Raw genomic sequence first — 24,328 nt, 5'->3', positions numbered from 1 at the left:
TCCTGTGGATTAGAAAAGGTTGGTTGGGGTCATCCTGGGTTGAAGATTGACAGGGAATGAATAATGGTAGGACAAGGGGGCAAGGATTTCCATTGGGAAGAATCTATATAGTTGAACTGGTCATCTATATAGTAAAGACTGCAGAGAGGAAAGGGAGACCAAAGCAGAAGGGAATTAAGACTGAAGGACCAGAGATTGTGGTGAGAATGAAGAACAGAGTTAAAAGTAAGACACAGGGAGAGATGGAAGTGTAGGAAGTTGTGACCAGAGAGAGAAATTCAAGAGGCTGAGGCCATAGAGTCAGCACAGTATTGCTTAATGATGAGACAGTGATTTTGATCAGCCCTGTGGTTTGGCTTGAGGTAGAGTGAAGATGTGAATCATGGGAGTCAAGGAGGTTGATGAACTGGGAGGAGAGGGTGATCTTAGGAACAAATGTGTATATTGAAGTCCCTGAGTATGAGGGTAGGCAGTAGGGTTGAGGGAAAGAATAAGTGCCAAGTATTAGCAGTGGGGAGGAAGTGGGAGTCTGTTAAATAATGGCAACATGGATCTGTATTGGAGGATGTAGTAAACTTCCAAGGAGGAGAAATTGTAGAATGATGGAGGAAATGAATGTGGCAGTAGGGGCCCAGTATGTCAGGGAGCATGAGAGAATGTGCACCAGAAGGATGACCGGAAATTCAGTGTTTTCTAGGTCAAACTTAATTTCTATGAGAAGCAGAATATGGGAAGAGTGTGAGATGAATGAATCTAAAACAGAAGAGACTGTTACCAACTGAAGGATGGAATGGGAGGACAGAGAAGAATATGGATTGCAGAGGGGTAGGAGCAAAGTAGATAGAGATGAATGCATAGGGAAAGGTAAGAGAGGCGAAGGATTTTTGCACCAGATCAAAGCTCTGTGAAGGGACAAAGAGAGAAGGAGTTTGTCAATCATAACATAGAGAAAGAGACACTAGATCAGAGAACTTCATGATCCTGTGATGACTGAGTAGGGCATTAGTGCAGATGTGCTGCCATCAAATTCACTCTAAACATTGGGGAAGACTTTAGATGAGGGGGAAGTGGGATGAAGCAGTATTGACTGGACATCCAATTCAATACATACCTAGGATTTGGGTCCTCTGTATTAGATTGAACTCACATCTCATTTCAAGATCTCAGGGCATAAAAAAGAGCCTGAAGATTTCATGCCTATAAAACAGGTGCTTGAATCCCAGATGCACAAATCTTTTAGTGCCTTTGCTACTCTGTGGCTCAGGATCTCTGGTGGTTTATTTAAGATGTCCTGTGGATAATTCAAAATACTCTATGGCTATCATGTTTAAAATCACAATCCCAAACCTCACCAATATGTTACTTTTACCAAACCAATTAAGCTAACCAGCAAGGACATATTTATTTAAAACAAAACATAGCAATATAAATGAGGAAAAAAGATGTCAACATCCACGCAGACCCTCATTAAGTCCTAAGTGATACATTTTACCCTTCTAATGCATGCCATTGTTGGTAGTATACAGTACAGCATACTTACCCACACAATGTGATTTTCAAGTGACACTGTGATCATCTGCAATTTCAAATCTTCTGAGATCATGGTGTTCCATGATACACAACTGTTTAGTATCATTGAAAGAATATTGTCAGTAAATGTGGATCATTGAAAGTTCTAGGTAGTTTACCAAATGTGATCCAACCTAGTCTTCTTATTCAACTCCAGGTCCAGTTCTTTAACTATCTGTACTGTCTGTCCAAGATATATGTTCTAATGAACTAGCTAACCCAAGAGACTGCCTGTCCAACCTCTGGTCTTATTCCAGATGCATTCTTCATCTATTTTGTTTTCCCTGTATGGGCTACTAGACTAATCTCTTTTGGGTGGTTATGGATCTCACTGTGAAGGCTCTGTAGCATCACAATTTCACCTGCCAAAATGAATACTTGGAAATGATCACTATCTACAATAAATTTCTCTATTAGAATAAGCAGGAATCCCCAATGGTGTTTCTGGATACTTTTGGCTAACAGGCCTTCTAGCTTTATACCTCATTCAATATTAATCCTTGGAGGATCAGTGACTGGAATGATATCTGTAATCACATCCTTGAGAGAGTCCTGGATAATCTTGCAATTATTCATAGAAGAGAATTTTAAGGCTGTTTTTTTTTTTCTTTTGAGTCAATGGAAGGGGTCATAAACATCAAAAGAGACAGAATGGCACAGTAGATAGAGACAGACTTAGGGCCAGGAAGACTCATGTTCAAATTCTACCACTTACATACTGGTTAATGACCCTGGGCAAGTGACTTAACTTCTCAGGGTACTAGGCAACTCTAAGACTGTAAGTTACAGAAAAGCTACCAAAATTGGTAGAGTATTTGATCATCAAGTAGCACCCTCCACCAATGAAATCACAGGGCCTCCCTCCCCTCTCCCTGTCCCTAATTCACAAATAATAACCGAGGCAGGATTCTCTCTACTTCTCAAACAGTTGTGTGATTGTGAAGATACAGTCTGCTACAGAAAATTGTCTGTGAAAATCTGCTTCTTTCCTCCTTGTGTTTTATCAAGGATTTTTTCAATATATGTATTGATAATTTTCATAAATATTTATTTTTAATAAGAAAGATAGGTATGTGGATTGATGTGTTTTCTTGGGCACCTTAAATAAAATGATACTTTCTTGGTAATAACTTTCCATTCTTTTAGACTCTTCCCTTCCTTGATATATCTTGAAAATACATCTCTAGGTGCCTTCACAAATGTGTCACCTCTGGGGTGGACTTCTTTATGAGAAAGTAGATAAAAGCATTATCACCCCAACTTCTACACAGATTCTGTGGAATTTCATTGAGTAGATTCTCCTAAATGGGTTTTGGGGATACAGACTGACAATTGGGGATTAAAAGGAATTTTCTAACCCTAAATCAGATAATTGGATAGGACTAGGAGCTTTTAAATCAGCACCTGGGGGGAGTGGGGGAAGAAAGGTAAAGAAAAAAAAAACAGTCAAAAGAATAGATAATATCAGCCTGGGGATATTCTACTTGGTTTTTGTTCATTGCCTGAGTAGGTAGTTCATGACCTTCATCTGCACACTACTTAGCCATTCTTTGCCAAGGATATACTTATTAACTGTTCCTTCCCCACCCAGCACAGGGAAGCAGAAAGCATCAGATGGCCCTGAAGAGGCTGAACATTGGTTCACAAGATATTTATTAAGTGCCTGATGTGTGTCAAGCATTGGATTAGGCACTGGGGAGACAATGACAACAGCCAGCATGGCAGTAGAAAGGTAGGTGATCACAGCACCAGTAGAACAGTCTCATCCAGCAGAGATAGTACAGGAGAGAACAGTACAGTAACAGTACCAGAGGACAGGGGTAGCTCTGTTGCATCGGAGGTGTAAGTAGCCCAGTCTGACACTAGCATGGAAAGATGGGAGCATTTTGATATTGGGGCCACCAAGAAGCCCATTGAATCTATCAGTAGGGGACTCTGTGACAGTGAATCTTACTTTTCTATCCACAGATTGGAATTCTTGGCTTTAAAGTGGGTTGTTACTGATAAGTCCAGATATTTGTGTATATTGAACTCAATTCCAAATTTGAGTTTACAATGATTCACTGATATTCTGATTAGCTAAATTGGATACTACCATCCAGCCAGGGGTACAAGCCAACTATGAGCTCAGCATCCTGTAACAGCTGGAGGAGATCAATGTGGAGACAGATGTCCTTCCCAAAGACCCTAAGTCCAAATACATAGTGATAGCCATGGAGTGATACCCATGGTGACATAAGAGTGCTGGGCTGCTTGCACAAGAAAGCATTGCTGAGTTTGGGACTCCCTTCAAGAATGTGCCTTGATAGAAATACACGTGGCATTGGACCAATCCTCCTTGCCTCTTTTGCCCTTGGATGTGTATCAAGTACTCTCTGCTGCCTCACTCTCCCAGAACTAGGTCTACTATATCTGCCCCTGTGGAATCTAAGGTATCCTGAGGATTTTAGGAATATCTCTTCCATAATGCCATTGGCTCACACCCCTACAAGATGTGTTCTTCCTGCTCCAGTGAGGAGGACCTAGTACCATTTGATCACTCAACATAAATTAGTTTCTACAAAAGGATATTTATTTTGAAGATACGGCAATAATAAAAATACAATCATTTTCCCCTCCACACCTCAGGGGGCATACTCAGTACCATTTATATATAGCATTGGTCCCACCAAGTTCAAGTCCAGATACAGCATGACTAAGCAGATGAGTTTTCATCTCTGCTGCTGCTGGCCTGGGTCCTGAAGCGTCACTTTTTGTTCCTCAGGGTTTGATGTGCTAGCTGGAAAACCTGAATCCTGGAATGCCAGGGGTGATCTCTTGACCTTTCCCAGCTCACAGGACCAGAGGGTCCAAACTCTACCTAGAAAGGAAAAAACAAAGAGTTGAGAATTTAAGTCCATTTCTTGAGGCTACCTGGGCTTGACAGAAAGCAGATCTCTTCCCTTACAGCACTATCTCCCATCAGATGTCATGAACAAAGGAGTCAAAGCACCAGAATGAAAACAAAGAGAAGATGCCCAAAGACTTGAGGCCAAATCTGACTCAGAATCTTTTGAAGATGAACCCAGTCACAGCCAATTAAAAAAAAAAAAACAAGGGCCTGGACTCAGGAAGACCTGAGTTCATATCTGGCCTCAGACACTTACCAACTGGTATGACACTGGGCAAGTCACTTAATCCTGTTTGCATCAGTTTCCTCATCTGTAAAATGAGCTGGAGGAGGAAATGGCAAACTGCTCTAGTATCTTTTCCAAAAAAACCCCAAATGGGGTCAGAGAGAGTTAGATATGACTAAAACAACTAAATGACAACCAAAAAAAGGGTGTTAGTAGGCCATAACCAGTTGCAGAATGTCCCCACATGTTCCACAATCACTCCATTCCATATCATCAACAGACTCTCCTGGGGAATTTGCATAAGCCAACCTCATTGGTACACTTTGCACATTGAGACAGTCCTAGGTCTTGGCTATCACAGAAAGTACAACCATATTGTTAACACTGCTAAACAGGCTGGAGGTCCTGAAGCCTAAGCAGAAGGTTGAATGGAGTTTCATTTTTAATGCCCTACATGTAATACCCCCTAAAATGATACCATATACTCTGTGCCTACTATTATCAGGGTAAGAACCTGTGCCTATTCCTCTGGCTCTATGCTGTGGAATCTCAGAATATGGGTGATATATGGAGACACACAGACAATATACCACATGACTGAGAAGTTAGTTGAAGGAGGCCTATCCCCCCCAAAGCTACATCCTCAGCTTGGAAGCCCTTGGAATCACCAAGCTTTTACTAAGTGCTGTGTGGCTGGTGCTGTGCTAAACTCTGGAGATATAAATAAAGTAAAAAGTATAGCCCTTGCCCCCAAGGAGCTCACATTCTAAATGGGGAGGCAATGTGCAAACAGCTATCCACATGCAAGATACATGAGGTATAAATGGGAGGCAATCCCAGAAGGGAGGACCTACTAGTGGAGGAAGCATCTTTCAAAAAGTGGGATTTGAGTTGAATCTTGGGGGAAGACAAGAAAGCCAGAAGTCAGAGGGGAGGAGGGGGAGCATTCCAGACATGGGGAACAGTCAGTGAAAAGACAGGAAGTCAGGATTGGAGTGTTATGTGCAGGGAACAGTAAGAAGACCAGGGAAGCTGGATTGTAGAGTGCATGGAGAAGAGTAAAGCATAAGAAGACTAAAAATGTAAGGCAGGAGGGGGCAGTGAGAAAGGGACAGACTGTGAAGAACTTTAAAAGCCAAACAAAGAATTTCTATTTGCTTCTGGAGGTGATACGGAGTCATTGGAGTTTATTGAGTTGGGGGGGGGGGTATGTCAAAGTCAGAATTGAGCAGGAAGGAGTAAGGACAGGTTTCACAAGGGTGCTATTGTAATTGAGCCCTGGGAATGTTGTCCTGGATCAGTATGGTTTTACCTTGCAGCTTAGGCCTTTTGAGGACCTTGAGGTCCTCAAGGCAAAGTGAGAACAGTTGCAAATCAAGGTAAAAGTAGACCACTGCCCAGGAAATTAAGCATGCCCCCTTAATTGTTGACTCCCTGACACAAAGCCCCATTTGCCCTGTACTAGTTATGTCTTCAAAATGGAAGCCAAAGGAATTTTAAATGGAAGTGACAAGGAAGACAAAAAAGGAAGAGAGCTCAGTGAACAGAACAGGTTTGCTGAAGCAAATCAGCCAAACCAGAGGCAACATCGACCAGTGGAAAGTTAAAAACAAGCAGAACAGAAGGCAAAGGCATGCAAGACTGTTCCCAAAACAGATGAAAGGACATTCAGAAGACAAGTGTTAAACTGGATAAAAAAAATTTAAGGCATTGAGGAAAATTTAAAACAGCAAAAAAGTGCATTTTGATACATAAAGTCAGTGGAACATCGGTGTTCTGAGCACTCATCTACTGGGAAGATATGACATATAAGCAGAGAAGTCAATGCCAAGTGATATCCTCAAGAAGGAGACAGCACTCCCACCTGGGGAAGAGGCTGGGGGGGTGGAGGTCAGAGATCAGGAAAATCCTCCTGAAGGACAGAGCTGCTCAATGAAGCTGTGAAGGAAGGTGGGGAATCTATAAAGCAGAGGTGAGGAGGGAGGGTCAATCAGAAACCCCGAGTTCAAGTCCTGAAACTTCCATTATATGTTTTATGATATTGATATGTCCTCAATCAGTTACTTGTAATCCCTGTCTTCGGTCATAAGATTTTTAGTTGCTTTTAAAAAAACAATTTAAAACTAACTTGATATGAGTAATGAGTTACTTTCAATATTATATATCTTTTAAATAAATACCTAATTTGATTTTATTATGGAGTTAACTTTTTTTTTTTTTTTGAGAAGCAACCAGGGTTAAATGAGTTGCACAGGGTCACATAGCTATGAAGTTTCTGGGGCTAGATTTGAACTTGGGTCCTTCTGACTCCAGAACTTATGCTCTATCTACTTTGCCACCTAGCTGCCCCCCAGAGTTAACTTTAAAAATAAAACTGTATTCACTTTAAAATAGATTGGGTTTTTTTTTTTTTGCTTAATCTATAGTATATACTAAAAGTATAAAATAATGCAGCAGCTAGATGGCCCAGTGAATAGAACACCAGCCCTGGAGCCAGGAAGACCTGAGTTCAAATCCAGCTTCAGATACTTAACACTTACTAGCCGTGTGACATTAGGCAAGTCACTTAACCCCAATTGCCCTGCCCTCCTCCCTCCAAAAAAAAGGAAAAAAAAAGATATAAAATAATCAGTCATGTAGTCTAGGACACAAGGAAAGACTTTCTTTCACAGGAGTCGTTTTGGACCTCCATTTCCTCATCTGTAGAAGGAAGATCTCTAGGGTCCATTCCAACCCTAAATCCCATGATTCTATGACCTTACATTTAAATAGAAAGTCAGGTGAGAACTGGACTGATGGTCCCAGAAGACCGGGGTTACCCTCCTAACACTGCTAGTGACCTGCAAGGTAACTTGGGATAAGTCATTTCCCATCTCTATACATCATTTTCCTCAGTTGTAAAATTATGGGGCTGCCATTCAGTTCTTAACTGGGAATCCATTAATTTTTAAATATACTTACATACATACACGTATGATGGATGAATAACTAGGTAGGTAGATATAGATAGACAGATAGATCACTATTTCAATATAATTTGTTTTCTTTGTAATCCTATACATTTTATTTTATTTAAAACAAATTCCTCTTAGAAGGGGCCCATAGGCTTCCCTAGACTGCCCAAGGGGTCCATGACACACAAAAAAGCAAAAAGCCTCTGGACCAGATGATGTCCAAGGTGACTTCCGGGTCCAGAGGCTGTAAATGTTCTGCCAGTCTAGCCTTCCTCCAGCTTCCCTTTCTCTGGAAGGCACAAGATGGCGCTAGCATGCTGTGACTGGCGAGGTCCCCAGTCTAGTAGGAAATGAATTTTGGATTGTTCAGGTGAATAAAGAAATCTTGGTGGCAATGCTCTCTTTTGCCCAGGAAGCATGGTAGGTGGGAGATCTCGTTTCCCAGCAGAATAAGGCAAAATAAAGCAAAAAAAAAAAAAAAAAAGGGAATTGAAGAGCTGCAGGCCACACAAAACAGAAAGGAAGGGGTTTTGAAGAGTAAATGAAATGAACCAGGAAGGCAGAGTTCTATGCTGGGGTCTCCTGAGCCCTGGAGAGAAAAGGGCCAGGCAAAGCAGGCTGCCTGTGGAGGCCAGACACTGGTCTTTTGAATACTCTATTTAAATCACAGCAGGAGAAAGACAAAAGCTGATTTAAAATAATACCTTGCATTTAATAATCATGATGTTTTAATAGTAATTCCATTCTAGAAATGAAACTGTTTGCCTCGGGGTGTTGTGAGCCATTTCCCTATCTCTGGAGGGACCTAGAGCAGAGGTTGAAAGGCCATTTGTCAAGGATACTGAGAAGGCTTCTTGCTTTAGTCAGGGTTAGGACTCATTCACTTCTGAGGTTCCTCCCAACTTGGGAGATTCTCTGATTCTTTAGAACATTTTGCATGGTTCACAAAGAGTCCACCATCATCACAACACCCTTAGGCTGTTGTTTGTCTTTTGTTCTCAAAGAGGACCATGACATCAGGAAGATGATGTCAGGACTTATCAGGGAATTGGATTTAAGGGAGGGAGGCCTGTGCAAGGTCACCAGCCTCACTCTCTCCTCCAGAGCCGTCTGGGTCCAGGGACAACATATAGATGAGAATGACTGGAGATTCCCTCCCCACCCCACCCACCAAGGCTGTAATAATTATAGGGAAATAAGGAAGGATATAGCACAAAATCTAGGAATTTTTGTTTCTGGCAGATACAAATGATAATCAGTACCAGATATAGTTAAGATAAAAGTATGGACCAATTAGCCTGAGGAATTCTGCTGGATTCTGCTGGAGCCCTGATTATAGTAGCTTATAGCCTTTGCTATGTTTTTGAAAGGATGTAGTTGTCCCTGTTAAGGAAGACCTTTTAGCTATTACATCCCAGCGGGTGGTAGTAGAGTGCATTAGCTGACCCTCAAGTGGTTAAATAGTTGAAAATCAGCAGATAATCTCAAAAAGAATTTGGTGACCAGGACCTCACTGGAGGTGCCCAGCAGGGAATGCAACAGAAATCATAGCAGAGAGAAAAACATCCAGCAGAAATGGCCCCTCACTTTCCACTATACACTAGGATGCCTTAATTTGACCAGAATATGGAGAATTTTGAAATAGCCCTCAGAAAGCAATAAACAACATTTAAAAAGCTAATTTAAAGCAGAAGGAAACATGAACCTGAATATGTCACTAAATCTCTCTAGGCCTCAGTTTCCCCAGACAGTTACAATGTTTTGCCATGAAGGCAACTTTGGCAAAATGGAAAAAGCCATAGATAGGGAGTTAGAAGACCTCTACTTGAAACCTAGTGGCCTTTTACTAGCCATGAAACCGTGGTAAATTGATTTAATCTTTCTGGGCCTCAGTAATCTCATCTGTAAAATGGGGGATAATGATATCTATACTATCTATTTCATATGACTGGTGATATGTGGTAATGAATGTTAAGAACAATATAAATGCCAGCTACTATTGTTATTAATATTATTTTTACATGTAAAAATTAATACTTTTAGTTGGAGAGTTAGGGAAAGCACCTATTTCAGAAGGTTTTTATAAAACACTTATAATAACAATAACTCACATCTTTACTGTGCCATATTGTTACAAACTGATTTCATATCCATTATATCTTCTTTGTTCCTCACCACAGCTATGTGAAATAGCCAGAGCTGGCTGATCGTATTATTCCCATTTAAAGGAAAGAGACTGGACTCTGTGGACATTAGGGCCCTTTCTTGTTCTGGAAATCTATTTCTGTAAAGCCACATCACTTTCCATTTTTCACCCCAATGCAAAACCATCAGCCTAAGGTGTTCTAAGCTAGAGCAAACAGGCTGGCCAGGGGGTTTGCCAGTGCCGAACAGAGAACACCTTGTTCCGAAGCAATCGGGAACCTGATTTGGTTCCACCAACTAATGATGTCTAAATGGCTAAAGTAAGTCACCAGCATCAGAAAATGACCTCATTGAACCCAAGAGCTTGTTTCAAGAAACAAGTTTAAATTTGCAGAAAAAAGCAACAAAGCCCAATTAGGAAAACAAAAATCCAATTTGGATTCAGGTCTGGCAACTGCCCAGCCCTGAAGTGAGTTCATCTGCAAAAGACAAAGATCTGTGTTTACTGAAAAGACATTATGGTTTCTTTTTAATGTAGTTTATTAATGTCTTTTGTCTTTATAGTCATTTCACATACACCCACATATCATTGAACCCTCTCCTTGACAAAAAAAAAAACCAATCACTCAGTACAATACCATTTGATGCTGTGAATATAATGCATCTAGGACTGGAAGAGACCATAGAGATCATCTAGTCCAGCCTCTTCATTTTACAGATGAGGAAACTGAGGCCCAAATAAATGAAGTGAATTCCTAGTATGACTCAGGATGGCAGGGAACATGTCAGAGATCTCCCCTCCCTCTTTCCACAAGTTCAATCACGATTCCCTATTCCAGGACAGTCTTCCTCTCACAAAAAGAGACAGCGTGGTGTTGTATAAAGGATGCTGAATTTAGAGTCAGTCAGTTCTGGAGTCAAACTCATCTTTACCTCTTACTAACTGCTTGGACATAGGAAAATAATTTCGCTTCTTTGGAACTGTTTCCCTCACGTGTAAAATGGGGGGTTTGGACTACTAAATGATCTCTCTCTTCCCATCTAGCTCTAACATTCTACAGTTTTAAGTAATTAGGCATCCAAGGCTCTCACAACTAAGCACTTAGATCTCCCCAGCCTCAAGGGTGACTCCGTTGGACTGTGGTAAGTTTAGAACTAAGGCCTAAATAGCCACAAATCATTGTATCTGTCCAACTCAAACCACTGCACTCCTGTAAGAGCTTCCCTCAACCCTCCTCCTCCAGGCTGAGCCATGTCCCTCTTCCTCCATTAAACTCATTCGCCAGTTGAAAGGTACCTTTCAATGTGACCTTGGAATCGATATGAGCCACAGATACAAATTCCTCTTCCTTCCTAGACCAACTTTGTTCTGCTAAGTAGGAAGAGCAGCAGATAGTACTCAGAGAAACCTGCTCCCCAAAGCTCTGCTCTCCAGTCCACAGCCACTCACCCTCTACCCATCCTGGTCAGAGGCAAAGACTATTTCCTGCCCAGAATCCTAGAGAAAGCATCCTGCCTTTTAGGTTTCCTTTAGGAAGCTATTACAAGGTCTACTGTGAAACAGAGTCAAGAATGAAGGATGAACGAATTCAAGCACACTCAGAAAGTCCTGTAACATTTACAAAGTATTTTCCCCACCCCAAAAGTGGAGATTAGTAGGACAGGTCTTCTTATCCTCCTCTTGAAAATTTCTGTCACAGCCACAAAGCTAGTATGTTTGGGGGGGGGCAGGACACAAATCTAATCATCGGGCTCCAAGTCCCTTATTCTTTGTGCTTTGATACTCTGATGCAATCAATTTGGACATAGTTCCCTTCCAACAGTCCAGTTTGGGTGATGGCAGGAATTCCTAGGGGGGATCAGGTCCAGCCTGATCCTTCCCTATCTCAAAGCATAAGATCCTTCACCACTGAAATTTCCAGGAGCATTCCAATACTTACACTTGGGATGGCCCTAAAAGGCCATTTCCATGGAGACCTTGGCCACCCCTATTCTCCTTACAAAAAAGGTCCTGGAAATACAGAGACAAACATGAAACAGACCCTTCCTTCTAGGAGTTTGCATTCTACTGGGGTGATATCGTACATACACAGAGAAAGAAAGCACCTACTGAAGACTAGATGGAAAAAAAAACCTCAAGTAGAAATTGGCACTTGAATTGTGCTTTGAAGGAAGCTTGGAATCCTGTGAAATGGAGGTGAGGAGGGAGTGTACAGACATAGAGACCCACTTGTACAAATGCACAGTCAGGAGGTGGAATATTATATATAGGGAGCCTTATTGTGGAGTGCTTTAAATTTAAATTTCAGGCTGTGGATTTTGTATTGTATTCTAGAATCAATAGCCATTGAAGATTTTTGAAGACCTAAAGGTTTATTTTATCTTTAATAATTTTATTGGCAGTCTTTGTTTTTATTTTACCTTTCTTTCTGAACATATCACACCTCCTACCAGCAAACCATCTCTTACCATAAAGAAAAAATAGAGGAGAAAATTAGCTCAGCAAAATAAATCAACCCCAGCCAAGTATGACGGTGTATTCCATACTCCACACCCATATACTGCCACTTCTGCAAAGAAGGAAATGAGTATGTTTTCTCATCTCTTCTTAAGGGCCAATATTACCACATTTTTCATGTGAAATGATGTAGTGAGCACCTGAGGCTCTTCTAACAGAGTGCATCTTTCCATCCCTTAAGTATTCCACAGCTGCAGGGCCATCTGCAGTGGTTCTGATCTGTATCTTGCCACTGAACCCAGATGGCTCTGGAGGAGAAAATGAGGCTGGTGACCTTACATAGCCCTCCCTCACTTAAATCCAATCCACTTGCAAGTCATGGCATCATCTTCCTGGTATCATGGTCCTCTTCCATAATGAAGGACAAACAACATAGCTAACAATAAAGCAGAGATGGAAAAGTGTAATAATTAAAGGAACTATGTCAAACATTTTCCCAACCCCTCTCTAGTATTGCCGCAGAGTCTTGATTACCCCTACCTAGAACTCTGAATTTCTTTGTAACTTGGACTCTGGAATCAGCAAATGAGTCACATTTTGATTTCTCCAAAGAATCCTAAAGATAGCAAGTAGGCCAATTCATACCACACCAATTCCAAGTTTGGGTTTTCTTATTTTTAATTAAATATCACATTTGTCAATTCCTTCCCCAGCCTGGTCCTTTCAAGGCACTGCAAATCAGGACAAATTGTTGGGCCCTAAAAGTATTTGATTGATCAGAATTTGTAAATAGCCACTAACCCAGAGTGAAAAATAATTTTGGCCAGAAAAGAAGGGTAAAGAAGACTGGGCCCATGTGTTTTGTTCCCTGGGTCCTCCTTCAAGAAGCAAAAGTCAATAAAAACCATTTTCATACTATTAAATATTTAAGACTCATTTGTGTGAATACTCTATTATTAAAAAAAGGAAAGAAGAGGCTTAAAAATGTGACTCTACTCCTTGTCCCCAAGCTGCCAAGTATCTGTTAAGAGAGAGGCCAAAATATAAGCTACCTGCCAGCTTTATCCTCTATGTCACATGGCCTCATTCAGACAATGTCTCTGTTCTTTGTTCTTATTTGGAAGTTCACACAAGACAGCAATTCAATTATCCTTAAGGCATTTTCAAAAAAAAAAAACCAACTAGAAAGGGACTTAAAGAGAATGGTCTGTTTTCCTTCATTCACAGATATTTCCCAAAACGGAATGATTACAACGCATAGCAGACAGTGTAGCCTGCTGTCCGATACAGGTCTTGGAAAAGTGATGTGATCAGTGCTTGAATTCAGGGGGCAAATGAGGACAAAGATATCTATCTACAAGTACCATAGTTAACCAAAAAACTGTTATGGCAGTAGAACAGGAACCTGGAGAATCACCCCAAGTCCCCTAAATGACATCTCCTTGCCTTTGGAGAGATTAATCTTTATTTTGGAGATTCATTTGATGGTTTGGAATAAACATCACATTTACCATGCTAATTACTTTAGGTTTAGAATAGTATTAAGATTAACTTATATTCACTAAATACAACTGACTGATGAATAGAGTTGGTGGCCCAAATGGCTGGGTGGCAATAAAGAAGCCAAACAGATTTTTTTTTTTACACTTTTAAATACATTTTGTTGATATCTTTTGTCTTTGCATCCAAGTTATTTCATACCCTCCTCCAGAGTGAAGTTTGCTTTGTCACAAGGAAAAACAAGTAAATAAAAGCATCATATACTTTGCCTGCATCTAACAAAACATACAATATTCTGTTCTAGTAGCCTCCCACATCACTGCTCTCAGGAGGGAGTTATGTTGCATTATCTGTTCTCTGGGACTGTCATTGGTTTGTTAGTTACTCTGATAATTTTATGTTCCTGCAGTCATTGTGCATAGCTTTCTCTTGGTTCTTGGCTCTATCAGTTCTGACTGATGTCCACGTGTTTCTCTGAATTCCTTATATTCATCATTTTAGTGCACAATAATATTCCATTCACCTATCATACTTTTTTCAGCCATTCCCAAAAAGTGGGCACCCACTTTGTTTCTAGTGCTTTGTTGTCACAAAAAGTACTGCTGGAATACTTTGTCATATATCAGACCTTCGTTTTGGGGGTCTGTGCCCAGTAGTGGGAATGCTGGATTAAAGAGTATGGACAGTTTTATCATTTTTCTTGCATAATTCCAAACTGATAACCAAAATTGTTGGATTACTTCACAGCTTTACAAAAACTATACCACTGTTTTAGTCTTCCCACAGTGCCTTCAGTATTGATCATTCCCATCTTTTGCCATCTTTACCAGTGTGTATGGTATGCAGTAAGACCTCAGAGTTTTTAAATTTGCATTTCTCTTAAACTTAGTAATAGAACATATTTCTCATGTGATCATTTGTGATTTGAAATTCTTTCTCATTTTCATAAATGGTCTTCTTTGGGGGCATCTAGGTGGCACAGTGAGTAAAGTGCTGGCCCCAGAGTCAGGAGGACCCCAGTTCAGTTCTGGCCTCAGACACTTAACACCCACACAAAAAAAACTAGCCAGGTAGCCTTGGGCAAGTTATTTAATCCCAATTGCCCTCCAAAAGGCAAAAAAAAAAATGGTCTTTGTATCCTTTTATCCTCTACATGAACAAGTGATCTAGAACTTAGCACAGTGTCTGACACATAGTAGATACTTAATAATGTTGATTGATTCCACTGACCCCCATCTTCTCCAGCAGATTGTTTCATCAGCCCCACCTTCTCACTAATCTTCAATCTCTTCCTCTCTATTGGTTGCTTCCCTACTAATTACAAATATGCCCATGTCTCTCCCATCCTGAAAAAACCTTCACTTGATCTATCCCTAATATCTCTTGTCCCTTTTGTGGTTAAGTTTCTTGAGAAAGTTGTCTAAAATAAATACTTCCACTTGATTTTCTCTCACCCTCTTCTTTATTCTCTGCAGTCTGGTTTCCAATACTCATAATGCAACTGATATTGCTCTGTCTAAAGTTACTAATCTTCTCTTTATTGCCAAATCTAATGGTCTTTTCTCAATCCTCATCCTTCTTGACTTCTCTCCAGCCTTGAGCACCCTCTTCTCAATACATGTTCTCTTCATCAACTCCCACAGAATTCAATTATCCACTCCATTGGTGATTCTCAAATCTTGAATTCTAAAATCTACTTGACCAGAATTAAGCTGTCTTATGACCTCCAGCTTCACATCTCTGACTGCCTGTTGGACATCTTGAGTTGGATTCCTATAAACATGTTAAACTCAACACATCCAAATCTGAGCTCATTCTCTTCTCTCCAATCTCCACTCTCCCCAAAACCATCTCCCCTTCCTAAATTTCCTGTTACCAACAAGAACAGTACCATCCTCCCAGGCACCCAGGCTTCCAGCCCAGATGTCATCCTCAGCTCTTCATTCTTTCACCACCCCTCTCCAAATCCAATCTTTTGCCAAGTTCTGCCAATTCTACAGTCATTGCATCTCTTATATGTGCTTCCTTATCTCTTCTAATACTACCATCTCAGTCCCTCCAATATACCAGTGAAGAAGGCATCCATCTGTCTCAACCCTGCAGCGTACAAAAATAGAGCTAGGAATCTTTTTTTAAAAAACCAATTTTTGTACCAATACTTGGTCTATTGCTAAAGATTATTGGGGGGAAAGGAAAGGAACGTATATGTTTTAAAATGTTTATAGCAGCTCTTTTTGTGGTGGCAAAGAACTAGAAATTGAGGGGAAGCTCATCAATTGGGGAATGACCAGACAAGTTGTGGTATATGATTGTGGTGGAATACTACTGTTCCATAAGAAATAATGGGCTCGATGATTTTAGAAAACATCGAAAGACTTACACAAAATAATGAAGATTTAAGTGAGCAGAATCAAGAGGACATTGTATATAGTAACTACAATATTGTTTTTAAAATGACTTTGAGAAAATAAGTGATTTTGCCTGTTATACATATCCAAATTATCTATAGAGGATATATGAAGAAAGACGCCATCTGCATCCAGAGAAAGAACTAACAAAGAGAAGTATGTATAGAATAATTTTACATATATATATGCCCGTTTGTGTCTATTGCTAGCCATCTTGAGGGTAGGGAGGGAAGTAAAAAGAAGAAATATACTTTATAATTTCACTATATGTTTAGAAGCAATATCAAGTTGTGCATAGTAGATTTGCAATTTCATAAGCAATCATCTTTTTATTGTACCATGTTGTGGAAATGCTTGTTTTATTCTATACATTTAAAATGAAATATATAGAAACTGAAAAAAAAGAATGTTGCCCCAATTTTACACTTATCTGGCATGAATGTGATTTCATTCATCATAATCACAACACATATTCAAGATAAGAGTATGAAGGGCAACCCAAGCAGCTTAGAATTAATGGAAAACTGGCACAGACCTGCCTCATTTCACCCCTAGATATTGCCATAGCTTTGTGATTGGCTTCACTCCCTTGTGTCTCTCCTCCCTTCAGTCCATTCTCTACTGAGCTATCATCAGGTTGATCTTCCTCAAGCAAATTTCTATGTCCAACCTCTTCCCCAATTTAATAACTTGAAAAGCAGTTTGAAACAAATTAGTTTCAGACCAATATTTTATTCCACGTACCAAAATGAACCCAAAATGTATATAAGTATATTAATTGAATATATAAAATGTCACACATTGAATATCTTATCCCACGTACCAAAATGAACTAAAAATGTATATGAGTATATTAATTGAATATACAAAATATCACAATATAAAAAATTGAATATATAAAATGTCACACCATAAAATAATTAGAAGAGAATGAGATCATGAACCTTTCACATTTATGGATAGAGAGAAAATCCTTAGCTAAACAAGAGATACAAGAACTCTCAAGAGTTAAAATAGATCATTCTGAATACATAAAAAGTTTTAAAACTTTGGCACAAAGAAAAATCAACGAAGTTGGGGGGGATCCAATTATTTAAGCTGCCTTTATTTCTTTAAAGAATGTTGTATAGGGTGGCTAGGTGGCACAGTGAATAGAGCACCTGCCCTGGAGTCAAGAGGACCTGAGTTCAAATTTGACCTCAGACACTTGACACACTTACTAGCCATGTGACTTTGGGCAAGTCACTTAACCCCAATTGCCCTCCAAAAAGAAAAGAAATATTGTATAGTTCTGTTTTTCGTGAATATTGTTTGTGACTAGATAGGTTCATTTTCAGACACTTTGTGCATCTTGTTGTCATTTTCAACAGAATTTCCTTTACTACAATTTCTTTCTGGCTTTTGTAAGTACTATATAGAAGTGCTGAAGTTTTAGTAAATTTATTTTGTGTTCTGATAACTTGCTAACACTATTAATCACCTGAATAATAAACAGATTTTTAAATAGTAGCATAAGGAATCAATCCATCAATCAACAAGCATTTTAAGCACCTGCTGTGTGCCAGGTACACTAGGTGTAAAGGATAAAAAAAACAAAATGAGGAAAGAGTCTCTCCCTAAACAAGTTCATATTGTATTCAGAGATACAACTTTGCATATAAGTACATGTGAAACATAAAGTAATGTTTGAGGGGTAAGCCACTAGCAATTTGAGGTGTGTTTTGGGGGGGGGAGGAGGAGATCAAGAAAAAAGCTGATTTTTAAAGGAAGCATGGGATTTTAAGAGGTAGAGATTGAAATGCCCATGGCCTCATATACTAAGCCCCTGTATGTAACAAGTTTGGAAATTACTGAATTCTTCCTGAACTCATACGTGCTTAGCTTCTCTCTTGTGAGAAACAGACCTGGCCATACTTCCTGATAAGATGTCAGAATGATCCTGGACATCTGGGTCTCACAATAATCAGGGCAAGGACTATACAACTGTCCAGACCAAGGCCTGGCTACAACAGATGTGCTAATTTACCATTGTCAGACTTACCTACCATTGTCAGACTAACTTTATTTCCCACAAGACTAACTTTGTTTCCCACACTTATTTTTGTGGTTTTTGACTTTAAATATTCCCCCTTTCCCTATGGTCAGGGCAGCTCTCCTAAGGTTCCTTGGGAGACTGTCACTGGCCAACTTAATAAACTGATGCTCATTAATTGACTGGGCTTGGGTTCTTTTATCTCTACATGTCCGTTACACCGGCCATTACAGAGATAAGGAGGGAGTGCAGCCCAAGAATGGGAGACAGCCAATGAAAAGGCATGGAGATGGGAGTTAGAGTATCATGTGTGTGATTAACACTATGGCTAGACCATAGAGTATATGAAGGGAACATCTCATTTCTTACCTGGCTGTACTAGGACTTCTGACTTCTCCATCATGTCCAGGAAGCTCATTATTGGGATAACCTCATCATCAGCCTTGGTTCTCCCCGTCACCGTTACTCTCTGACTAGGGCGTATAAGGTGTTCTGGGAGGACTAGCATCTCTGGTGTGAGGGCTTGCCAAGCCCTTTTCAGGGTTTGTTATCCACCTTTGGTGTCTGCCTTTGCCCAACTTTCACCTGTGGCTCCAAGAAACTGTAGCATGCTCAGTTGCCACACCCTGGTAAACTATCTCAGCAGACAGGCTAGTCTCACCAGGTTGAGGGTATGTGACAGGCCTCAAACCCCTTGGTGAGTTAAGCAGATGACTACCCCAAACACAAAGGCTTCCCCCAGTAGAATGTGTGAATAGGAACAATTTGTTCCAATAGCCATGAAGGCGACTTAACCATTGTTGTAGAGCATTTAGGACCTGGTCAGACATCAAAGACACCAAGGTTATCCAATGCATCCTGGGCCATTAATAATCATCCTGACTTTTGTCTTTCCACTGGATTTTGATGACTGGAAGAAAGAGTGAGGTTGATGACATTATGCAATTCTGTCTCACCTAAATCCAATTCACCTGCAAGTCAAGGCATCATACCATGATGTCACTGATCCTCTTCCAAAACAAAGGATGCACAACAACTCTCAGACTCTCTGATTAGAGGGTGGGGCTGTGAACTCTCAACCACCATTTAAAAAGAACCCAACTTGACATCTCATTCTCAACTGGCTGCACTTCTTTGGAATTTCTCTGATTTCAACACCATCCCCCCCTCCAACCTCCCCCTATCTCCATCCTTGCTTTTTACCTTCCTTTTGTGCTTTTTCTTCCCCCAATAGATTGTAAACTCCTTGAAGGCAGGGACAATCTTTCTCTTTTTGTATTTCTATCTTCAACTTTTTTTTTGTCTATTGAGTAACACATATAAAATGGGAAAGTGGGTTGGGGCCAGGTTGTGATGGGCATATATTTGTATAAAAATATTTTCCAAAAAAAAAAAAGAGTTGGTATTTGATCCTAGGGGAGCCACTGAAGTTTACTGAGTAGGGAAGTAGAATGTGTCAACCTGAGAGTTTGGTTAAAAGAGGCAAACAGGCTAGGTGATATATATAAATTCATATTGCTTTGTTCCCTTAAAGCTAGAAGATACATGCACCTGAAGCCAAAACTTAAATTTTTACTGTCTGATAAAAGAATGAGAAGCCTTAAATTTGTTTTAGAACAATCCCAACTCAGCATGTCTGTCTCACTCAAATTTATGATCTCCATATATGTTTAACCATAGTATGGGAAAGTAATTTTCTTAATTGAATAGGATGTAAATACAATAAGATAAGAGAGTTGACAAAGTGTCAATTGAATTACAACCCAGGATATATATATATATATATATATATATATATATATATGTTTAATTTACCATTAACATGGTATAACATAATATATGTCCACAAAATATTAAGATAAGAAAAGTTCTATTTATTAAGGTGCTTTGTCCTTGGTAGTGATTAACAGAAGAATTCTCTGGTCAGCCTTGTAGTGTTGACACAGGAAGGAGCATTTTGAGTTCACTCAGAGAGCAGGGCATGTCTGTAGTGCCAAAAAATTGCAAAGCAGTATGGTAGATTAAGCTCAGAGTATGCCACAATGCCTCTCCCTGTTGACCAATCCAGGTTTTAAGCCTTTCTCAGGTCTTGGGGGGTCAAAATGGTTTGGGGAAGGGTCTACAGATATTAAAGTCTGCCTTTTTAAAAACGTCAGTCTGACTGCTATTGGAGGATGGAATTGAAAAAGAAAGCATGGCACTAAGAGCAGAAGACCTAGATTCTAGTCCTGGTCTAATTGCTGATTAGCTGTAGAACCTTAGGCTTCAAATTTCTCTCCTATATTCAAGAGCCTGGAGCTTGAATAGTAGGTGCTTGATATGTGTTATTGATTGATTGAACTTTGGTTCAAAGCTTCCATCCTACTCATATGCTATAATTTACACAGCTACTTTTCAATTGTGTCAATTTCCAATTTTTTGCCACTTCAAAAAAAGCTGCATAAAAATTTTAGTATATATGGGTCCTTTTTCTCTCTTTTTAAAATCTCTTTGGAGTCTAGATTTAATATTGGTATGACTGGGGAAAAGGGGATGCACAGTATAAAAACTTTGGGGGCTTAGTTAAATTACTTTCCAGAATGGCTGCACCATTGGACCATTGGCTTGATTGGTATCCAACTGCTTTTATCCTTAATCTCTCTTCATATTCTTTCCACTCCCTTGTCCTTATAGTTTAAAAATTCACCTACACATTTTTAGCCCTCTCTTGGTCAAACCCCTCCAGGTGTTTCCAAGGAGTTCAGGATGCTGAAAATGAATGCCCACTGGTGAGTGGAAATCGTCCAACATTTCCCTTTTCTACCTCTGAAGAGTTTTTTCTCTGGTCTTGGAGTTGGAGGAAGGGTCTGATGAAACTCATAAACCCACAATCTAAAGATTGTTCAAAGCAGAAACTGAGAAGTCACAAGAATAGCTGGTAGTGGAAGAAAGGCAACATACCAATAAACCACTGAAGAGGACAGAAGGCTAGAGAACCAAGGAAAAGAAAGCTTTATAGGGCAGCTGTTATAAGAATGTCAAAACTCCAGGATCCAGTTGGGTGTGATCAAATGACACTCAAGAATCTGCATTTTAAGATAATAGCTAATTTTTTGTATCCAGTTCATCTATATCTCCTATTTTTTTAAAATAAAACCTCCTCTTCTGTGTTTATTTTTTGTTTATTTCTTGAGTTTCTAATTTTTAAATGTATATTCATCTCATTGGTCGTCTTTTTATTTTGTTGGTGTTTATTTTGGGGGATATGATTTTCCCCTCCAAGGACTGCTTTAGTTGCATCTCAGAAATTTCGCTATATTGTTTCATCATTACTACTTTTTGGTGTAATTACTAATTGTTTCTATGATATGTTCTTTGATCTACTCATTATTTAGCATTTTGCTTTTAGGTCTCCATTTGGTTCTGGGTCTTTTCTTTTTTTTTTTTCCTTTTGGAGGGCAATTGGGGTTAAGTAACTTACCCAAGGTTACACAGCTAGTTTTTTTTTTGTGTGGGTGTTAAGTGTCTGAGGCCAGAACGGAATTTGGGTCCTCCTCACTCCAGGGACTGCGCTTTACACACTGGGCCACCGAGCCGCCCCTTCTGGGTCTTTTCTTTATGGTCCCTGAACTAATGATTGTTTTTATTGTGTTATGGCCAATAAAATATTTATTTGATTTTTTAAAATAGCTAGCATTTATATGGTGATTTAAGTTTACAGATCACTAAAAATATTATCTCATTTTATCCCTATAATAAACCTGGGAAGTAGGTAATTATTATTCCTATTTTACAGATGAGGAAACTGAGGCAAAAAAAGATTAAATAATGTACATAGGGTCAAATAACTGGTAAGTATATGAGGTTGGATTTGAAGTCAGGCCTTCCTTATGTTAAGTCTAGCATTCTATTCCTGTTCCATTTACATGTATTGTTGGAAAACGTTAGAATTTCTCTGCCTGGAGCCACTGATTTCTATTCGCTTATTCCCTTTCCCCTCTTAAAAGAAAGCAGTGACCTGGTGTCTTTCCTAGTGCTAAGAGGTTTACCCAGTTTCTTAAATGTTTACCTTTCTATTAAGATGGCAAGTCTATTTAAAAAAATAAAACTTAATCATTAGAATTACTTATCTCTATGTATTATTATGAATGCAGTTGAAAAGAGATAGAGGAAGGTGTCCCAGGAGGAAGGGATGTTGTGGATAGAGAAATGACAAGTCACACATCATCAACTGTCTGCCAGATATCTCCTGGATACCCCATAGGCATTCAACTCAGCTCATCCAAAATGTAACTCAGCATCTCCTTCCCCACTCCCAACTTCCCTCATCCAATATTCTCTGCATCTTTTGAGGTCCCCATCACAGTCCTAGTTACCCAAGCTCACAACCTGTTTTTTCCTCTCAATCCCAATCTATCAGTTACTTAGTCTTCTGATTTCTCTATCTATACTTCTTGCTTCCATGTTCTTTCACTTACATAGCTACCACCTAAGTTTTGGCCCCTTTAGCAGCAATCACATTGGCATACCCAGGACAGCTGTTAGCACAGGTTTTTAGATCTGCTTTACTAGGAAAGATAGCTGCTTAAGGGGTCAACAGTCTTTTTAAATTACATTTACTAGTTCAGGGGAAAAGTCAATACCCTGAACTTCAGAGAAAATACAGAGAAATAAAGACAAACAGACAGGGCTCTGTATGAATCAAAGCAATATTGCTATACACTTTACATACATCTCTGGATCGAGAGAGCCTTTACATTTGAGCAGTCAGGGAGCTCTGAACATATGGCCACTCATAATCTCGACCAGGAAATCACAAGATCCTTCTCATAAGTGAGTCCCCAAAGCAAAATACCAACTCAGAGTATATATACACTTCTCATAACCAGAAGGCATCATAACCCTCCTGACTCAGTGCCTAATTAGAAATTAGCAAAAGGTGTGAAAGCCTTCATACAAGCAAGCCTCCCCTAAGCAAGCTTCCCTTAATGGACTCCACATGAGGCCTACTAATGGGCAGGGAAGATCTTATATGCCATTAACATTACAGTTCCCATTACCTCTTTCCTGGACAATAACAATAGCATAGTGTTTTTCACATAGTATGTGCATTTAATTTGAGATTACATATATGTTTGTTGAATTAAATTGGTGGGTGAGGGAGAGGTGTGGTAAAGAAAAGTGTTTCCATGTATTTTATTCCCTGGGTTTCCACTTCAGGAAATGTAGGTCAGTAAAATCCATTAGCAGACTCTTAAAAATGTAGGTTTCATATTCAAAAGTGTTGTATTAAGAAAAAAAAGTGACTTATAAAGGGAACATCATCAAGTATTTATTAATCATCTACTTTCTGCAAGGAATTGTGGCAATTCCTAGTTTTTCTTGACGATTCAGTCAGTCTGGTAAGAATGAGAAGCACTGGTTTTTTGCCAGTCTGTAACCCAATAGGGAAGGGAAGCTGTACGAAAATATTTGGACTTTCTATTCTCTCCTACAAGAAAGATATCCTGAGAGACAGCAGGCTTGATAATACATTGTCAATGGCTGTTTGATATTTATTGGAAGACACAAATAAGATTAGACATATTTATAGGTTATTGATTCCAAGTTTTCCACTCACCCAGTGCTAAGCAAAGTATGGAAAAATATGTGTTTACTAAATAATTTAGAAATTCTCCCTAGTGTTTTCAAAATATGATGCCATCCACAAATCCTTACCTTACACAGGTGGCAAGACCCACCAGGATACCTGCCCCCAATTTCCTTTCTTCAGACCCCATCCAGATAGGAAAAGAGAAATGATTACTCACACTTCTAGGATGAGTTGAGACTCACCAGCTTTAATACCTCAGGTCAGATTGAGAATTCACTGCTTTACCATATTCCCAGTCCCTTTGTCCTAAATTATTTTGGGCCATGACGTCAGCCTGGCCTCCCCATCCTTCACACCCCCAAGCACTATCATCTGGCCTGATAATGCAGCCTAAGGGCCCCAGTGCCTTGTCAGTCACACTCCTGCTGCATACTTAAGCCTCTCTGGGCTTTTCCATCTACCCTAAGATAAGCACTCTTCTATGTGTGGTATCCCTTAATTAAGGGATGAGCTCCTTGAAAGCAGAAATTGTCTTGCTTGTTTTAATGGTATCCTCAGCACTTAGAAGAATGTT

At 39.6% G+C, this 24,328-nt stretch overlaps 1 long non-coding RNA gene across 1 annotated transcript; it reads right to left on the bottom strand.

Moving 5' to 3' along the window:
* Window positions 1–4,119: 4,119 nt before the first annotated feature.
* LOC138147679 (uncharacterized) lies at window positions 4,120–24,126 on the bottom strand. Its single transcript, XR_011164867.1, has 2 exons — window positions 23,880–24,126; window positions 4,120–4,429 (listed from the first exon to the last, which is right to left on the bottom strand). It is a non-coding gene; the product is annotated as an uncharacterized lncRNA (long non-coding RNA).
* Window positions 24,127–24,328: the final 202 nt, after the last annotated feature.

This window comes from Petaurus breviceps, unplaced genomic scaffold (assembly GCF_028583685.1).
Source record: "Petaurus breviceps papuanus isolate PSGF00001 unplaced genomic scaffold, PetGlider_PUasm1.0 90804, whole genome shotgun sequence".
Classification (NCBI taxonomy): domain Eukaryota; kingdom Metazoa; phylum Chordata; class Mammalia; order Diprotodontia; family Petauridae; genus Petaurus; species Petaurus breviceps.
The sequence above is the reverse complement of the archived record's forward strand: the minus strand, read 5'-3'. Positions and strand labels throughout refer to the sequence as shown.